The sequence below is a fragment of the Gopherus flavomarginatus genome, chromosome 5 (genome assembly GCF_025201925.1).
Source record: "Gopherus flavomarginatus isolate rGopFla2 chromosome 5, rGopFla2.mat.asm, whole genome shotgun sequence".
NCBI lineage: Eukaryota > Metazoa > Chordata > Testudines > Testudinidae > Gopherus > Gopherus flavomarginatus.
In genome coordinates, this window is record NC_066621.1 from 12,338,631 (window position 1) to 12,355,892 (window position 17,262).

The 17,262-nt window shown below is 46.1% G+C and overlaps 1 protein-coding gene and 1 pseudogene across 2 annotated transcripts in view; one reads left to right on the forward strand and one right to left on the reverse strand.

Moving 5' to 3' along the window:
• PLXNA2 (plexin A2) overlaps window positions 1–17,262 on the forward strand; it is a 322,697-nt gene that overhangs the window by 99,304 nt on the left and 206,131 nt on the right. The gene's annotated exons all lie outside the window — the stretch shown is intronic.
• LOC127052944 (succinate dehydrogenase cytochrome b560 subunit, mitochondrial-like) lies at window positions 7,808–8,473 on the reverse strand (annotated as a pseudogene).

Sequence of the window (17,262 nt, forward strand, 5' to 3'; positions counted from 1 at the left end):
GCAGGATGCCTTCCCTCATTGCTGGAGAGATAATTGAAAAAGTCCTGGGGATGTAAATAATTAACGTTTGTTGTGGGGTATGGGGAGCATTTTCCATGGCCCCTTGTCAGGGTAAGTTAGTGCCGTCTGATTGATATGCAGTCACCTCGATCGATGTCTCTGTAATTCATGGATACCCCCATTAAAGTGCCAAACTGCAGCCACTCACCTTAATTCACTTTGCTACTCTCTTCTGACTGTTTGCTTACTGAGACATGGCTCCGGTACGATCCCCAAGGGAGGGATGTGCAACAGCGCAAGGTGCTGTAGTAGTGTCATGCCAATGTTTTAACAAGGGGCTTCCACCTCTTTGTGTGTGGTATGCCCTGAGCATAGGGGCTGTGGAAGGGGCTCTTTAGGAGTATTGGAAAATGTATGTGACACTCCTCCAGCTGTGCATTCCAATCCAGGTTCTTTGTTCTTCCAAGACAGATATATGTGACTTGTTCCTCGGTGTGGTTCTTGTGGATGAGACCTTTAAAAATGAGGCACTATCCTGTACAGGCATAAAGGATTCCACGTTATTGTAGGGAGGAGGTGGCCTCAATGCCCTTCATTTCTCCTTTGCCACACTGCTGGGGAGAGTGCTGTGCCTCCCTCCATCCTAGAACTGACTGCATTTCAACATTGCAGTATGGTTCCACCACCTGAGGCTGTATCAGGCTGGGAAAATGTAGGCTGTTGTGAAAGCCAGGACTGGGGATTGCACTGGCTAGGTTGATTTTAAGCAGGCAAGGGAAATGGGAAAATGATTTTCCCAATGAAAACTATAAATTATCTCCAGGGACTCAGTACTCGCATGAACTCCATTTTCTTAAAGCCCAGGATCCATCCAAACCTGGCACTGACATTGGGTCATGCAATGAAGTTCTGGCATCTCATTTTCTTTTGTATCAGCACTTCTCCAACCCAGGAGCACAAATGTCTATACGGAAACAGTGGTAAACACCCTGCCTCCCACCCCACAAATCCCACCCTGAATGTAAAGGCCTCATGCATTACCTTGACGTCAGCATGGTGCCCTGGGCAGGAGACGTTGTGACTGCTGTAATGAATCAATCATCTAACCTGCACAAGGGCATAGCTTGGATCCATTGGAATTGCTTCAGCTCTTCCATATGTAAAACATCCAGGTCAAATGCAGAGTGACAGGGTAGGGGTCACTGATCTGGGTCACCAACAATGTGGTGGGTCGAATAATCAAACCCTTTTCCTTCCAGCTCAATGGCTGCCAGGAACTCAGGAGTGCCACTACAAAAGCAGCCACAAAGCCAAGCCTAGTGAGGCAGAAGCACTCAAGGCCTGTCCAGCTGGGGCACTGACTATTTTTATCTGCATTCAGGGGAGGCTGCTTTCATAACTGAAGGCAGGGATGAGGGGAAGGAGTCGCATCTGCCTCCCAAAGCAGCCAGACATCTAAATTTGTCCCTTGCTGGCATGACTTTCTGCTGTATGGGCCTGGGGGCAATGGAATATTAACCAGCGATTTACCAATAGGAGCTTTTTTTAAGCTCTTATTACCCAGCAGCACTTCATGGAGAAATAATACAACTGTGGTCTCGTCATCGGAGGTTTGCTCCAACTACAGTCACTGGCGGGGGCCAGGGGGAAGCTGCACCAGTGCAAACCCTTTTGTAGATCGGCAAAGCAGTGCAGCTATACCGCAGATTGTAACCGGGGCAAATCCCTAGTGCAGAGAAGGCCTATGAGCCTACCAAGAAAGAACATGTGGCACAGAGACACACCCAGTTCTGAGTCCTGCAACCTCAGGAAAGAGAATCCTTTGCCCCAACTCATCCCTACAGGTTAATCAACTATCAGAGCTCACAGGCTAAGCACTGTTGGGACTATTCAGTACTTGGATGAGAGGCCAAGGAAAACCCAGTACATTTCAGGCAGTGGCATTGGTACATCTATGGAAGGTGCTTTTCCATCTGGGGCAGCACTGTGCCCATTGTCCTGGGATGCTGTGGGCAGTGTTACCTAAAAGATTAGAATACTGACCACTGAGGACTTTGAAGATTTTGTGATGCCCTTCCTGTGAGATAGGGTGCTAGTGTGCTGGCCATACTGCATTACCTACTTAAAATCCCACCACAAATTCAACTGGCTAGTCTTTGCTTCCTCCCCTCAACTGTCGTGTTTAGCATTGCTGGGTAAGCTGCCCGGTATCGGCCAATAATTCGCTGCATTTTGTGGACAAAAGTTATTCCACTCCTATATATTTGTAAAGCGTAGAGTGTAAAGTCTCTCTGGATGAAAAGTGCCGTGTCAATGTAAGGCAGCCACATTACAATATCATTAAAATATATAGTATGCGCTGTGTATAGAGACACACAAATAAGAACCAGCATTACATAGGGGAGAGCAATACTCCATTAGGTACTGCTAACACTGCTGTAAGGCGTCTTCTATCTACCCATCTCACTAAGAACATATTGATAGTTTGCTGCTGTCTAGTTCAAATCTTCCTTCTCAAATAAGGCTTTGCTTGTGATACCATCTCCTGAAACGCTCCCTGCAGGGGATATTTTGTCAGAAAGTGTGATTAAAATATAATACTGTGGCTATCTCCCCGTTTGCCATTTATGAGGAATTCTGTTACCTGGGGGGATTAATTCTATATCATGTTGTAGCACAATATAGATTCCCTGCTCTTCCTTGCTGTTCCTGTGCATACATAATAGAGAAACCTTCTTAAGTCCCACTGCATGATCTGAAAAGTTTTCTGGGAGGGTCTCAGCCATCTCTGGGTCCTCTCCTGCCCCACCCTTTTGTCCCCAAATTATCTCAGAGCCAGCGTTACCCCAACTTTGAGAAGTGCAAAAGGAAAGAGTTTTATAGAAGTGTCAGATCACGTTTCAGAGCTTGATTATTCATTGCAAATGGCAAACCCATTCTCCTTATAGTCTTCTTTGCCAAGCCTCTGGCCTCCCAACATGGTAAGCTTTTGTGTAGAACTCATTTTGTAGGCAATGCCCACCGGAAGTGAATTGGATGGTTTGGGGGTTAAGGCCGTGAATTAGGACCCTGGAAATGTGATGTCAATTCCCAGCTTGGCTGTCAGCTTCCCATGTGAGTTGAGGCCCGTTACTCACTCACTAGTCAATGGGACTAGTCAGGTATGTAAAGTTGTGTATGGCCTTAAGTGTTTGCAGGGTTAGGCCTTTGAAGTCCCTTTGCCTGAGCTCCCTATCTACAAAATGGGTCTATGCTTCTGCATCGCACTGAGGGTTTATGAAGTGCTCAGACCCTATGGTGCTAGGGGCAGTGTAAGTACCTAGATAGACAGAAATCCAAACAAAGAAAACCCTCCATTATTCCCGCCTCAGGCTCTCAACTTGTTCCATCTTCATGTCTGTTAGGCCCTGGTCCTGCAATGAGCTCAAGGGCAGGCAGAACTCGGTGTCTGCACATATCTAGCTGACTGCAGGATTGAGGCCTTAAATTGGGCATGCTCTGGGATGGGGAGGATTCCCGTTTTACCTCCTGTGCAGCACCTAGCACATCCGTTGATATTTAATTCTGTAACAGTGGCTCCTGGGAGCAGGGGATACCTGATATGAGGTGTGCTGGAGTTCACTAAAAAACACTTGAATGGATTCAAAGCTTCCCTGGATATTCAGGGATGATTCTCTACTGCTTTGCATCTTCTGTCATCATTTTACTTCTGTGCAAAGTGGCTGTGAATGGTCTGAATGCAGAATTCCAATTTGGTAGAGTTTTCAGAGGTGAGATTTTCAGAAATGCCTAAGTTGCTCAGGAGGCCAGGTCCCATTGAAAACCAAAGGGACTTAGGCTCCTACATGACTTAGGCACTTTCGAAAAATCCTACTCACTCTGCATACTTGCAAATGACACAAGGTGTGAAACAGTGGAAAATCATTTTCCCTTGCCTGCAGCCTTTACCTGTCTCTTGTTCGCCACTCTGCAGAATCCATAAGCACCCTTGTTTTGCATGACTGCCTCAATTTGCATTACCAGCAGATCCATTGACACTTGGCTGGACTCTGGTGTATGAAACGCTCCTTGAAATTAGCCTGCAAGTTGAGTTTGTTCTGGAAAGATAAGAAGGAAAGTGGCCCAGGGGAGGGGGGAATTATGCATGTGAAACTACACTGTGAAATTAGCATCAGCAGTCATACTCCAGGCCAGCAATATTTCTGTGGGATTTATTTTGGAAGTAGGATTTTTTACTGTGGGCAATAGACTTGTCTCCCTCAACCCATTGGCTTCCAATCCCCACACAAACTCGACTGAGGAAGCCAAAGGATAAATTCTCTGCTAGCTTAGTCTGGAGTCGCTATGTAGCGCAGCAATATGATACCAAAGAGGAATTTTAATTTCATGCTGTGTAAGAAGAGTGCATGCAACAGTAGCAGCTGTATAGATTTTCATATGAATAGATGTACAGTATTCAGAAAAAAAATTGTAACAGTGTTGTCCTGCGGGTTTTAATTCTTCCTGCTTTTCCTTGCCACTTTCACATTTCTCCCTGTTGTCCACTCATTCTAGCACTTGCTGAAATTGAAAGCATGTCCTTGCCAGACTGATGTATAAAGCAAGTGTGCTGCTCAGTTACATTACAATCAGGTTCAGGGACCTTGTGTCGGAGAAGACCCAAACACAAACATGTTCTGCATGTAAGAGATGATGTTTTTAACCTAGGGCCCCTCTCACTCAGCTTTGCAGGTCTCTGAACAAGAGCAGTGGTAAGACAGCAGAGCCCATTAGTGCTGCTAGACTTACGAGGATGCTATTAAATAATGAGTTATTTCCTTTTAACTGTATCTACTGCTGGTGAAAGGAGCCTTTCCAATGGACATGGTGTCCCCACATCAACTACAGAGCATCCACAGCAGAGATGACTGCAGTGCAAGCTTCCTCTCAGCGAGGCCCTATGAGTGTGTAAAGGTGTTGAGCTGAAGACCAATCCCCCCTATAGGTGGAAGAGGAGGAGCAACTGTTCTATAGAATTTAATAGAAAATTACAACCCACTATAGAATTCTAGAGAGTGGTTTAAAAAAGGGCAGGGTCATTCTCTGTTCAGTTCTACAGACCTTCAGAGTAATTTCTATACAATCCAAAAGCCTTAGTCTCCATTAAATTCTACAGGGCTTCACTATAAAAGCAGCTTCCATGGTCCATCCTGTCTTTGGCTTCTCTGTGACTCCCAACAGCAGTGCTTCCAGATCCATCAGCCCCAGTTTAAAATTCCTTTAAATGGAATATTTGGCTGAATATAGGACTATGGAAGCATGTATTTAATCTATCCCTATATGGTTTATATAGTGCTCATCACACTATATAAACCAGTGATATCTGAGCATCTTTCAGGGGCAAAGTTCAACTTTTGATGGGGAGTTTAATTTGTTGGCCTGGAATAACCACACCAGAGGGTTATAAAATAGTACTATCTACAACCACTGGTTCAAACTCTAGCAGGATGCCTTCATCCTCCTGAGCTGCATGCAGTCTGAGGGCAATCTTTCCCAGGAGAACTTGAAAACAAATCCTGTTGGCTCCTGAAAAAAATCCCAGGGACTTCTGATAAGAGTAGGGTTTTACTCTGGCGCACAGTTTCGTCCTTTCCCATGCTCTATGCAGTTTACCTACCTAGCTCTCAAGCCCAGAGGTGGCTGCATTTCAGTGGGGAAGTGTATGATTCATAAAGTCTTCTGACTTGAAAACATCTCTCTAAAATATTATAGTAAATTATTATTTTTCAAAGAAGGAGCCTGAAATGATTGTTCTTGTGGGTGCCGATCAATAAATAAACTTACAACAACCAGAAAGTTGGCTTTAAATAAACTTCTGCTAATAACGTCCGTGAGGTGAACAGTTCCATCAGTTTCCTTGCTAAACCGTTCATTAATGCAGCTGCACATCCTAGCATGTCCATCAGAACCAATCCATTTTGTCAGTTAGGACAGGTGAGTAAATCTTCTGGCGTGCAGACACTGCTTTTCTAATTTCCGTACGTGATAGGGAAAGGCATGTGCCAGAGAAATCTTTGTTCTAATTGCCCAAGAAGTGTGGAGGGGCGGGGGAAGATTGGAGAGAATCATCAATATAGAGTTTGACTGGGACACCAAGGTTTGTAAATGAGCCCAGAAGAAGAGTTTGCAACAATGCAAATGATCCTCGCTCTTATTCTCATCTTATCTCCGTGACAGCTGCTGGCAATGCACTAAGTTGAATCCCAGCAGAGTTCATGCTGGCTCCTTGCAATCCCTGCCAACCTATGTGAAGGATGGAGGAACCCAGCAGTGTCACCAGATGGACCTTGCTTCACAATCGTTTGCAATCCTGATGGGTTTGTCAGGCCGCAGCATCCTCTGACTCTTAATTCCCAGCATGTTATTTACTTTCTTCCCACTAGGTGGAGAAGAGAAATATTTCCTAGACTAGAGAGTAGTGAGAATAGCAGGTTGGGTTTGAGGGCTGCATAAGTCCCTAACCTACAAACTAACTTCCTGTGATGAATGCATCTTACCAGAAAAGTTACATGCATTCAGATTTAATGGCTTCCTTCGCAGCTATGGATTGATACAGCTGGGAAACGCATTAAAGAGTTCAGCAGCAAAGCAGACACCTAATGAATAAAATACAGATTTTCATTTGAAATCATTGCCCAGCACAGCTCATAAATGGTGGCAACACCTTCTGCTAATTTAAGGAAAGGGCTGGGTTTGCAACCGTCGCATTAGAAACCCATGCCCTGCTCACACATTTTGTGTAGGTCTCTCCCCCCGCCTCCCTCCAGATATGAGCATCAGGTATGCACTGGATGCAGCAGTCTTTCTGCTGGCATCCTGTGGGGGGAAGACTGAAGCAAATTAGCTCACTAGAGAAGAGCATCATAAAGAACTGCCCACCTACACACATGCCACTCAAACTAACCCTAGCAAAATCCAATAGGCTCATAAGGTCAAGATGGATTCATACCGATAATAAACTGTTAAATGCATGTCAGAGTCAGTTAAACTAAACAAGTCAAACCCAACAAGCTTGAAAGCTGCTGCACTCCCAAGTCCTATGCCGTGATGCTTTTACCACACAAGATCCCTGCCCCAAGGAGTTCCATCTCTGCCGACCAATGGACTTAGGAGATGCTGGCCCCACTGCAGAAGGTGCAGTGACTTCACTGGCACTGAGAGAGACACTACAAGACTTAGAAATGGGGCTAGAGGAGAGGGAGGGCGCTTGGCATGTGGGAGGTGGAGAGGCTGTTCCAAGCATGATGTGAAAGGAGGGGAGAAGCTGAGGTGACCAAGGGAAATGTAATCAGGAGCGGCTCTAGGTGTTTTGCCGCCCCAAGCACAGCAGGCAGGCTGCCTTCGGCAGCTTGCCTGTGGGAGGTCCCCAGTCCTGTGGATTCGGAGGCATACCTGCAGGAGGTCCACCGAAGCCGCGGGACCAGCAGACCCTCCGCAGGCAAGCCGCCGAAGGTAACCTGCCTGCCACCCTCGCAGCAACCAGCAGAGCGCCCTCTGTGGCTTGCCACCCCAGGCACGTGCTTGGCGTGCTTGGCTTGGCGTGCTGGTGCCTGGAGCCGCCCCTGAATGTAATGGGGTATAGATGCCCTTTGGAGCTTATAGAGGCTTTGTGGGCCTGGAGCTCATTCAGACCCTGTTTCGCAAAGCAAAACATGCAGCTGTCAGACTAGAACGAAGGTTGGCAAGGGACCTACCTCCTGCTACTCTGATTGTGGCATAAAGGGTCAGCTGTGGTTTTTTGTTTTTTTTGTGTTTTTTTTTTTTTTACAAAGAAGGGAAAGCACCGTCTTTCCCCAACAATTTAGTTATCTAGGAGTCTCTAGTCCCTTCTGCCCTCCCCCTATACACACACACTGAGCTCTGTCTGGACCAGATCACCAGATGAATCAAATCCTTGTAGGAGAAGGGAGGGCTTAAGGAGGGAGTTGCCTTCACATGGCTGCGAGTCCAGCAGAGGAAAGCAGCGTCAGGACCAGGACTCCAGACTGGTAGACTCTGGGAATCTTAAATCCTTTTCCCATGTCCCACATAAGGTGTCGGATTCCGTTCCAGGTGTGGTAGGTGAGGGGGAAAGCCAAAGCAAACTTAGCAGAGTAGATAAGAGCAGGCCACAGGCTAAGCGATTTCACAAATGCCAGGTAATGGGGAACTGTTCTGGGAGAATCAAAGCAGCCAGGCCAAAGAGAGAGACTCCTGCAATCATTGCAACACCAGTGCCACGGTGGCCAATGGACATCATCATGGGCAGAGACCACTTGTAGATAGTGATATGAGGGGACATGGAATGGTTCGACCAGGTGTTTTTATCCCAAAATTGATCCATCTCCTCCTTTGCTGTTGTTCCCATGGGAACCACGTGTCGCACAGAACGGCTGGGGCCAAGCCGAGTCCACAGGCAACGCTGATCCACATATCTGAACAAAGAAGCTGCCATCCACCAGGCAGAGCCTATTGTTCTAATGGAAGTGCTGACTCCTCGGGAGAAAAGAGCAAGACGTAAGTGAGGCTCCCATGCTGGCTGGTTGGCTTCCAAAGGCACTGGAGAGCAGGAGGCAGCTTACGTTCCTTTGCTGCTAGCTGGAGTTGGCTGAGACTTTGATTTGGAAAGGGAGGCCTCAGGAAGCTGAGGCTCTTGTTTGTATTTTGCTTGTCTGGAATTAACTGCAGATGGAGTGAATAACACAGCCCAAGGAGGGAGCTTTGACATGGAGAAAACCAGGGGAGTGAGACACTAAAGCGGATGGGTACTGTGTGCTTCTGGTTTTCATTTTTTCAGTGTTCTGGCTTGCCCCTCAGGGTAGTAGTAACGGAGTATTGGCTAAAGGCAGAGAGCGACCGAAGAGATGAACAGAGAGCCAGGGCATAGGACTGTTGTTATATGTAAGATAGACACACTCAGGCTTGGTCTAGATTGAAATGTTTTATTGGCATAGCTATGATGGTCAGTAGCATGAAAAACCCAATCCCCAACTGACAATAGCTGTGTTGGCAAAACCTCAAATGTAGGCGCAGCAATGTTGACAGAGAACAGGGCTTCTGCCAACGTTGCTAGCGTTCAGAGAGGTGGTGTTCTCACCCCGACTGAAAAACTCCTTCTATCCGCTGCAGCTACCCTACAGGGCTCTGTTGGCATAGCTACAGCAACATAGCGATGTTGGAATTGTTTCATTAGTGTAGACGTAGCCTCACAACAACTTACTCCTGTTTGTAATTGGCTGTAGTGGTTAGAAGACTATAGGAGAACAGTCTCAAGTGGCGCTTTCCCGAAAACTTTCGTAGCAGAAAGAGTCTGAGGGGAAGAGCTCTTTGAGGCAAGTTCACGCTGTGGTTAAGGCATTGGAGTGGGACTCAAAAACTGGGTTCCGTTCTTGGCTCTGCCACAGACTAATCTAAATACCGAGTGCCGTTCTGTGCAACCAGCTCTTTAAATGAACAGAAATAGAGAGAGAGAGAATGGGCTCCTTGGTTCATTCAAATGACCAGTCCTAGGAATCTGAGACTGGCAAAGTGGCAGTCCTGTGGTTTTAGTCTCCCAGAGAGTTCTCTGAAGCTGAATGCAAACCACGACATGAGTAATAAAATATGACACTGCAACAAAATGTCAGGCCTGCAATTCATTAGCAAATTACATTATGCAGATATGGGCTTTTTTATGTTGGTGTGATAGGAGGGAAAAGCTGGTAGGGAGAGGCACAAAACAGTCCTGCTCTCCTGACCATTAACAGCAAATAGCAGAGTCCCACTAACTGCAAAGAGGTTGGCTGGGATGTTGCAGACTGGCTCCTTCAGCTAACGTTCAAGAGGAAAGGAGATTAAGAGAGGATATGAATGAAGTTTGCAAAGATGCTGAAGGGGAGACATGGAGTGGATGGAGATTATCTCTTTGAACTAATGATAAACCCCAGAATTCAGGGATTCAGACTGCAAAATATGGACACAGCAGCTGCAGAGAGAATTCTGGTGATTCTTCCTCTCCTAGGGTGGTGAGGTTGTGGAGATGCTCTGCTGCCAATGGCAAGAACATCTAAATGTAACTGGGTCCAGAAAGAGAATAGCAAACGAGTAGCGATGAATTAGTAGGGTAGGATCAGGTCAGTAAGAGGATGTGAAACTGCCAAGGAAGACTCAGTGTGCTGCAGGGAGGTAGTTTCGGTGATTGGGAGGGTGGGGGGAGGGATGTGGTACTGTGCCAGTCCCCCAGCATCTTGTGAAGGGATCTGATATCTGTCAGATGAGACATTAAACCAACGTCATCGTGAGCTCTGTGATCACTAGCAGTCCCACAACACACTTTTGAGAGTGCAGAGGTTAACCCCAGATTCCTAACCTAATTCAAGTGTGGACCATGTCCTGCCCTCCCTAAACTCCCTCTGCACTGGGGACAGGATGGCAGCTTGGCAGCTCTGTCAAAACTGGCACAATCCAATGCTGCCTCTTAGCAGCTAGCAATGCCTTTGCGCAATGTGCTCCCTCCATTAGGAAGAGCTAAGAAAGCTGAGGTTGGAGTGGCGGTGTGGGACTTGATATTCATGGCTGCTCCAGCCCTATGGGTATGTTGGGAGCAGCATCCGGTAAGACCATCATCCGTAAAATAAATAAAATGAAAAGTACCACTCACTATGATGGGGTGGAGCTGTGAGGTATCAGGGAAGTGAGTGGGTAGCAATTATTTGTATGCTAACAGTTGATAATCCTTCCCCACATGTGGGAACAGATTTTTGAAAGCACCCAATGTACTGGGCTATTGTGACAGTCTGGCCCAATTATGGGTGCTAAGTTCTTTGGAAAATCTATCCATATGGTACTTTTTTCATAACAATTCTGGCTGTATTAGATTTTGGGCTAAAGCTGTAGCTCTCTTTCTTAAAGCTTTAAGAACTTCTAAGGCACAGCCTTTGCTCTCATTCTTCAGAGGGAAAAATGAAAATAAACTCTAGTATCCTTTGAGCTTCAAATTTGGGGGTGGAGGGGTGGTGGGGAGAGAAGCTAGTATCTCTGAGGAGTTGACCTCAGAGTCCAGTGGCTTGCAAGTGATGTGTCCACACTTCAGGAGTTTAAATTTAAGTTCAACAGAGGTGAAGATTTAAGGCTCTGTTCCCTCCCCAGCCCCTCAAAAAAATTGCTTCGCCCTGGCCCAGCTTTAAATCTCCTGATGGCCCTGATCCAAAGCCCACTGATGTCAATGGAAAGACTCCGATGGTCTGCAGTGGATTTTTAAATCAGGCCTTTTTAGCTGAGAATCTCATGACTAGAACTGGTCAGGAGTTCTCCTGCTAAACGTTGTTTCATCTGGAATTTTTCAACAAAATGGGTTTTTGTCAGATTATTAAAATCCCACCTTTTTGTGGGAAATGGTTGGTTCTGATGAAACTTTAATTGCAATGGTTTCTTGGGTCCAGGATATAGGTGTAGCGAGAGATGCTGTGAATAGTCAAACCAAGAATAGTCAAGGACCTGCTCCGCCAGAACCTGGTGAGCTCCCAGACCTCTTGGCTGTTCTGGGATGAATCTCTGGTTTTTCATGAAACGTGTTGAAAGGTCCCAGTTGAGTCCCAGTGTGGGACAGGAACATTTCTAAAATGTCAAAAACATTCGCAAGATGGGAAAACCATTTCCCGCCCCGCTGAACTCATGACCCTACTGCTGCTCCTCAGAGACCAGCAGTGGCTGATGGAGCTTGGAATCCAGGCAGAGAAGTGATAAGTATGTAGCACTCCCATTTATATTTTACCTTCCCTAGAATCACTACTTCACTTAATATTTAAACAGTCACATATCAAGACAGTTGTGTGGCCATCACTAACCTTGAGGCATTTGAAGTGCGATTTGAAAGGCAGACGCAATCTGTTGTTTTACCATCCCTAGGACTTGACTTTAGATACAGTTTTACTTGGCTCATAAATCAAGCACCTAAATCAACTCCCAGTTGTGTTTTGTAACACCTCCACCATCCTCTGTATGTTTAAAAGGCTGCTGAAAAATTATTGAACTGATCTGAGTGCTGCTTTATCACCTGCCAACTGGTAGCACAACATGCTGAAATGGTCATAGCCTGCAAGCAGAATCTCTCCGATTCCTCGCCATCTGGCAAGTGGACTAGGAATTAAGATTCTCACTGCTTCTACCACTGAGACCTTCCTAGCGCAAGGTAACCAAAAGGTAACTGACCTCGGATGCACAGAAGGGAGCCATGCTAAGCTCTTCTCATTTGGAAGCTACTCCCTTAGGGCTGGTCCAGACTAGCGGGGGGGGAATCGATCTTAGATACGCAACTTCAGCTACGTGAATAACGTAGCTAAAGTCGAATATCTAAGATCGGAGTACTCACCCGTCCAGACGGCGTGGGATCGATGTTCGTGGCTCTCCGTGTCGATTCCTGAACTCCGTTGGGGTTGATGGAGTTCCGGAATCGATATAAGCACGCTCGGGGATCGATTTATCGCGTCTAGATTAGAAGCGATATATCGATCCCCGAGCAATCGATTTTAACCCGCTGATACGGCGGGTAGTCTGGACGTACCCTTAGAAATGTCACTTTCTAAAGACATGGGAGATGGGGAGGGGACTTAGTGCAGGATCTCAGGAAAGGAAACTACAGACTAGTGGAGAGGCAGACTCGTGTTTCATTAGCATTCCATGGTGGGTTTTCTGGCAGGAGTGATTTTCTCTGAAACCAAATAGAAGCTGGAATAACTGTAATGAGACAGAAAAATGAAACACTGTCCCTCAGACCACTTCTACCACAATGTGTAAATTTGATATCCCGTCTGGAATTCATTAGCAAACGAGACCCCGTCACTGTGTTTTGCTTAGTGCAGGAGCTGTGAGAAGAAAGGGGTGAGATTTACCAAACTCAGTTCAGGCTGTGTGGAAACGGACTCTTTCTGTATGCAGTTTGTGCCTGAAATGCCAGAGGTGCCTAGGAAGCAGTCTGAGGGTGCCCTCTCCATGTATTCTGTTTTCACAAATTTATGCAAGTGGAAAGATCTGCCCTGAATTAGTTTAGTTAACTAGAAGTCAGAGAAAACGGAGGCCCTAGGAACTGGCTACATACCAAGGACTCATACTTTTCATCCTACAGAGCTGCTGTATGGTCCATGGTTCATATATCTGCATGTCTCTGAAATCTGGAGAACCTCTGCTGGCTAGTGCACCATGCACTGGAACTCAAGGGGTTAACTACGCATTGAGCTATCCTGGACTTCAGACAGCAGGTCAGCTCAGAAATGAATAGACACTCGTTCCAGTTTTAAAATGGGTTCTGCTACCAGCCCTTAGTGATGGCTTCTGAAATGTCACCTGTGCTCTGTATGCAGTGTAGCTGTAGTTGTCATCCCAGGATGTTAGAGACACAAGGTGGGTGCAGTAATATCTTTTATTGGACCAGCTTCTGTTGGGAGGAGAGAGAGAAGCTCTGTAAGAGATGTAGGGGAAGGATTCCAAGAAAACCTTCAAAGTCAGCCAGAAGCTTATGAGAATCCCTTCCAACTCACTGAGGACAGCAGTAAAAGGGAGTGAGCTGACCTCCTGACAAGGAAAGGTGTTTTTCCTGGTGTCTAATCCCACTTAGGCTACATCTTCACTACCCGCCGTATCGGCGGGTAGCAATCGATTGCTCGGGGATCAATACATCGTGTCTCATCTAGATGCGATATATCGATCCCCAAATGCGCTTATATCGATTCCAGAACTCCACCAACCCGAACGGAGTTGCGGAGTCGATATGGGGAGCCGCGGACATCGATCCCGTGCCGTGAGGACGGTGAGTAATTCGATCTTAGATACTTCGACTTCAGCTACGTTATTCACGTAGCTGAAGTTGCGTATCTGAGATCGATTTTCCCCCATAGTGTAGACCAGCCCTGAGATTTCATCTGCTGTCCTGCACCAAGTGCTCTGAAGAGGCACTTGGTATGTCCACAACTGGTGCCAGTCAAATGTCAAGCAGTTTGACTTAAATGGAGCAGAAGTTTGTCCAAACAGTATCCAGCTCTCTTCAGCTCTGCAAATTCCCACACACGGACAGGTTTTCATGTGAGATTTCTGCTACCTTTCTGCTTCCAGTCAGGCTAGAAATACTCTCAAACAGTTGTTTCTTACAGCGTTTTGGCAAATCCAGGCAGGATGCAGAAGTGCAGAGGCAGCTGTGAAAATGGAAGAAGAGGAAGGTGTAGCAGAAAAAAAAATCAAGTGATTTCCCCCTCCACACACACACACACACACACACACACACACACACACACACACACACACACACACACACACACACACACACACACACACACACACAAACTTTCTCTCTCTCTCTCTCTCTCTCTCTCTCTCTCTTAAAAAAAAGGCAAAACAAAACAAAAAAACCCCAAATAAACAGTTTTGAGTTTGGACCAAAGTTCTGAGTCAGCTCATACCTTGTTTTTGCTATTCTCCTACTAACCCATTCCCCAGCACGGATTGGTGTTTCCAGTCTAACCATAGATCTTTGTCTGTGATATCTTTGGAAAGTCTCTGGATCCTGGAGCAAACCTTCCTTTTCCCACCAGCCCTACCAGCTGTTGTATCCCCTGATCTGCAATAAGAGGGCATGGGAGTGGTGCATGCAGGGTTCTTGTATTTTCTTCTGAAACATCTGGTGCTGGACTAGATGGACCATGGTTCTAATCCAGTTTGGCGATTTTTATATTCCCATGTACATGGCAGTCGAGTGCCAGTGGTGCTGTCTGCATCAGCGTGCAGGGGATGCTAGGGAAGAGAGAACATGGAACTCATGGATTCACTAGCTGAATAGGTTGATGCTCCTCTGAGACATATTTGACTCTTTTAAAGCACTGTTGTCTTGGGAGGGGAATTATGGCACAGCAGCAAATTGTTACATATCAGACGCACGAGTTCTTAGTGATGTTTTGCCATCAAACCAGGAGGCTCTGGTTGCAATCAATACTTTGTCTGCAGTGCCTTCCTGTGTGAAAAATTCAACTTGGGATGGATGGGAGAGGAGGAATTGGCTTAATTTCTGCAATGCAAACAAGCCTCCGTGCTTGCTCTCCTCAAGGGCTTCTCTTTAACTGGAGCTTTCAGGTTGAGAAATTACCATTGTATTTTTGTATAAACAAATATCCCAGCCTTTAACAGAAGAGAGACTCTAGCTGCTGGTGTGTTTATAGAACTCTCATGTGATGAACAGAAGGAGGGTGATGCTGAGAATGTTAATCTTAAACCCAAACATGGATCTCTCCAGGCAGAACCCGTTTTCACCCATTCATTCTATTAACCTTTTGACCTGCCTACCAGAGAGAGTCCACTGTCAGAATAGGTAGAATAAGAGTGAGAGGTTTGAAAACAGATCTGTTTAGGTCTCACATCCCAGAGCATGTGAACGAATATTCCTCAGAGGTTAGCTCAGAGTATGTAAGAGCAAAGCTTGGAGCTGTTAACATGGACTTCAACTTCCTTTCTACAGAAAGTGGATTAGCTATTTTGTGGTCTTCTAAGCTTGGGGATCTGGTCTCAAAATGGATATTAACCCTGATAAGGAGAGATGAGAATAACATTTTATTCCCAATCAAAAAACTTCAATACAAAGAGAGTGAAGGTTGACAGTCTGTTTAAATGGCCCAGCTAATGCCTCCAAAAAATATTTCCTTTTCAAAAGCTCTGCTTCAGGGAAGCCCCAGACATTAAAGAGGTTCGAGATGGGGAGATGAAGGATACAGCCAGCTCACCATTGTTATATAACCCTTCAACCCTCACTTGTGCCCCCAGCTGATCCACGCTGCCCAGCCCAACATTAATCTGGCACCCTTTAAATTTTGCAAGAATGAATACGATGGACAAAGTAACAAATCACGAAAAGGCTATAAAGGCTCTTTTTTGGTCCAAGAGATTCACTTCTCTTAACCCAACATTTTCACACTTGGCTGCCTAAAGTTAGGCTCCTAAATCCATATCTCAGCCTCTGAATTGAATTGACCTGAGAAGTCTGAGCACCTGCAGCTCCCATTGCTTTCTGTGGGAGTTACAGGTGCTCGGCACTTCTCAGAATCGAGACACTTTTCTTGGGAGGTCTAAATATGGATTTAAGAGTTGAAATTTAGGCAGTGAAGTGTGAAAACACTGGCTCAAGTAATCTGATGATTTGCAGTTTAGGATACAGATGGAGCCAGGGGCGTGTCAAAATTAGCAACCAATATTGCTCTAGAAATTATTCTGCCAGCTCTCCTGCTAACCCTACAGGAATCTGATGAGTATCCCTTCTCCTGAGGAAACAAGTGGGGCAGCAGATCCAGGGCTGTTGGGCCTTTTACAATCATGAAACCATTTAGTGCTGGTTAGAAAAACAAGCCTACAAGGACAATGGGGAGGGGATTGTCTCAGTGTTAAATTACTGAACCACACACACTGTATTTGCCTAACCAGCTAGACCTGAATTGCTGTTCAAACAGTGGTTTTCTGCCGCATGTTGGCAATCAGGGAGCTAATTACACTGGATTAGGGTTTTTCTTTTAATTACATGAAACATTTAGCGGGGCTGATGTTCATGAGGCTGCAGGGGGATTAAGGCGGAAGCCTTGTATTTATCTACAGGTCAATTATGGCAGTGAAAGCAGTAATGTGGTGTAGCTTTGTCCCTCCCACCCGTGGACCCTTGCTGGAATGTGTGCAGTGATGTTGATTCTGGGCCATGGGCAGGGGGAAGGATTAGCGCAGCTGGCTGGATGTTTGCATGCAGGCACTTTAGAGCACGGGGAAAGAGGAGCCAACTCTCTTCTAGGGAGGCTTCTCACACACCTGGTATAGAACTCTTCCCTCTCGTCTCACAGCATGTGTTGCCTTCCGTACCTGGAGAAACTGTGGGTAAAAATGTATCCCATGTTAGCCTAACTGTTCCCATTGTCCTCGCCAATAACATTCCCACTAACGCTGAGCACCAGGGAAAATCTCACTCTGCATCTTTACATAGTGAGACGTTGTGTTCCCTGCTTTTCGGGTGGGTCCTAGGAGTGAATAGAGCACTGGGCTGAGACACAGGAGACCTGGGTTCTATTCCTGGCTCTGCCACTGGCCTGCTGGGTGACCTTGAGTAAGTCATGCCCCTTCCCCATTCCTCAGTTTCCCCATCTGTTAAATGGAGGTCATGATGAAAAGTTGTTAGGTGGTATTTATTAGCAGTTTATAATGCCTCTTAGGCCATGGCTACACTGGCACTTTACAGCACTGCAACTTTCT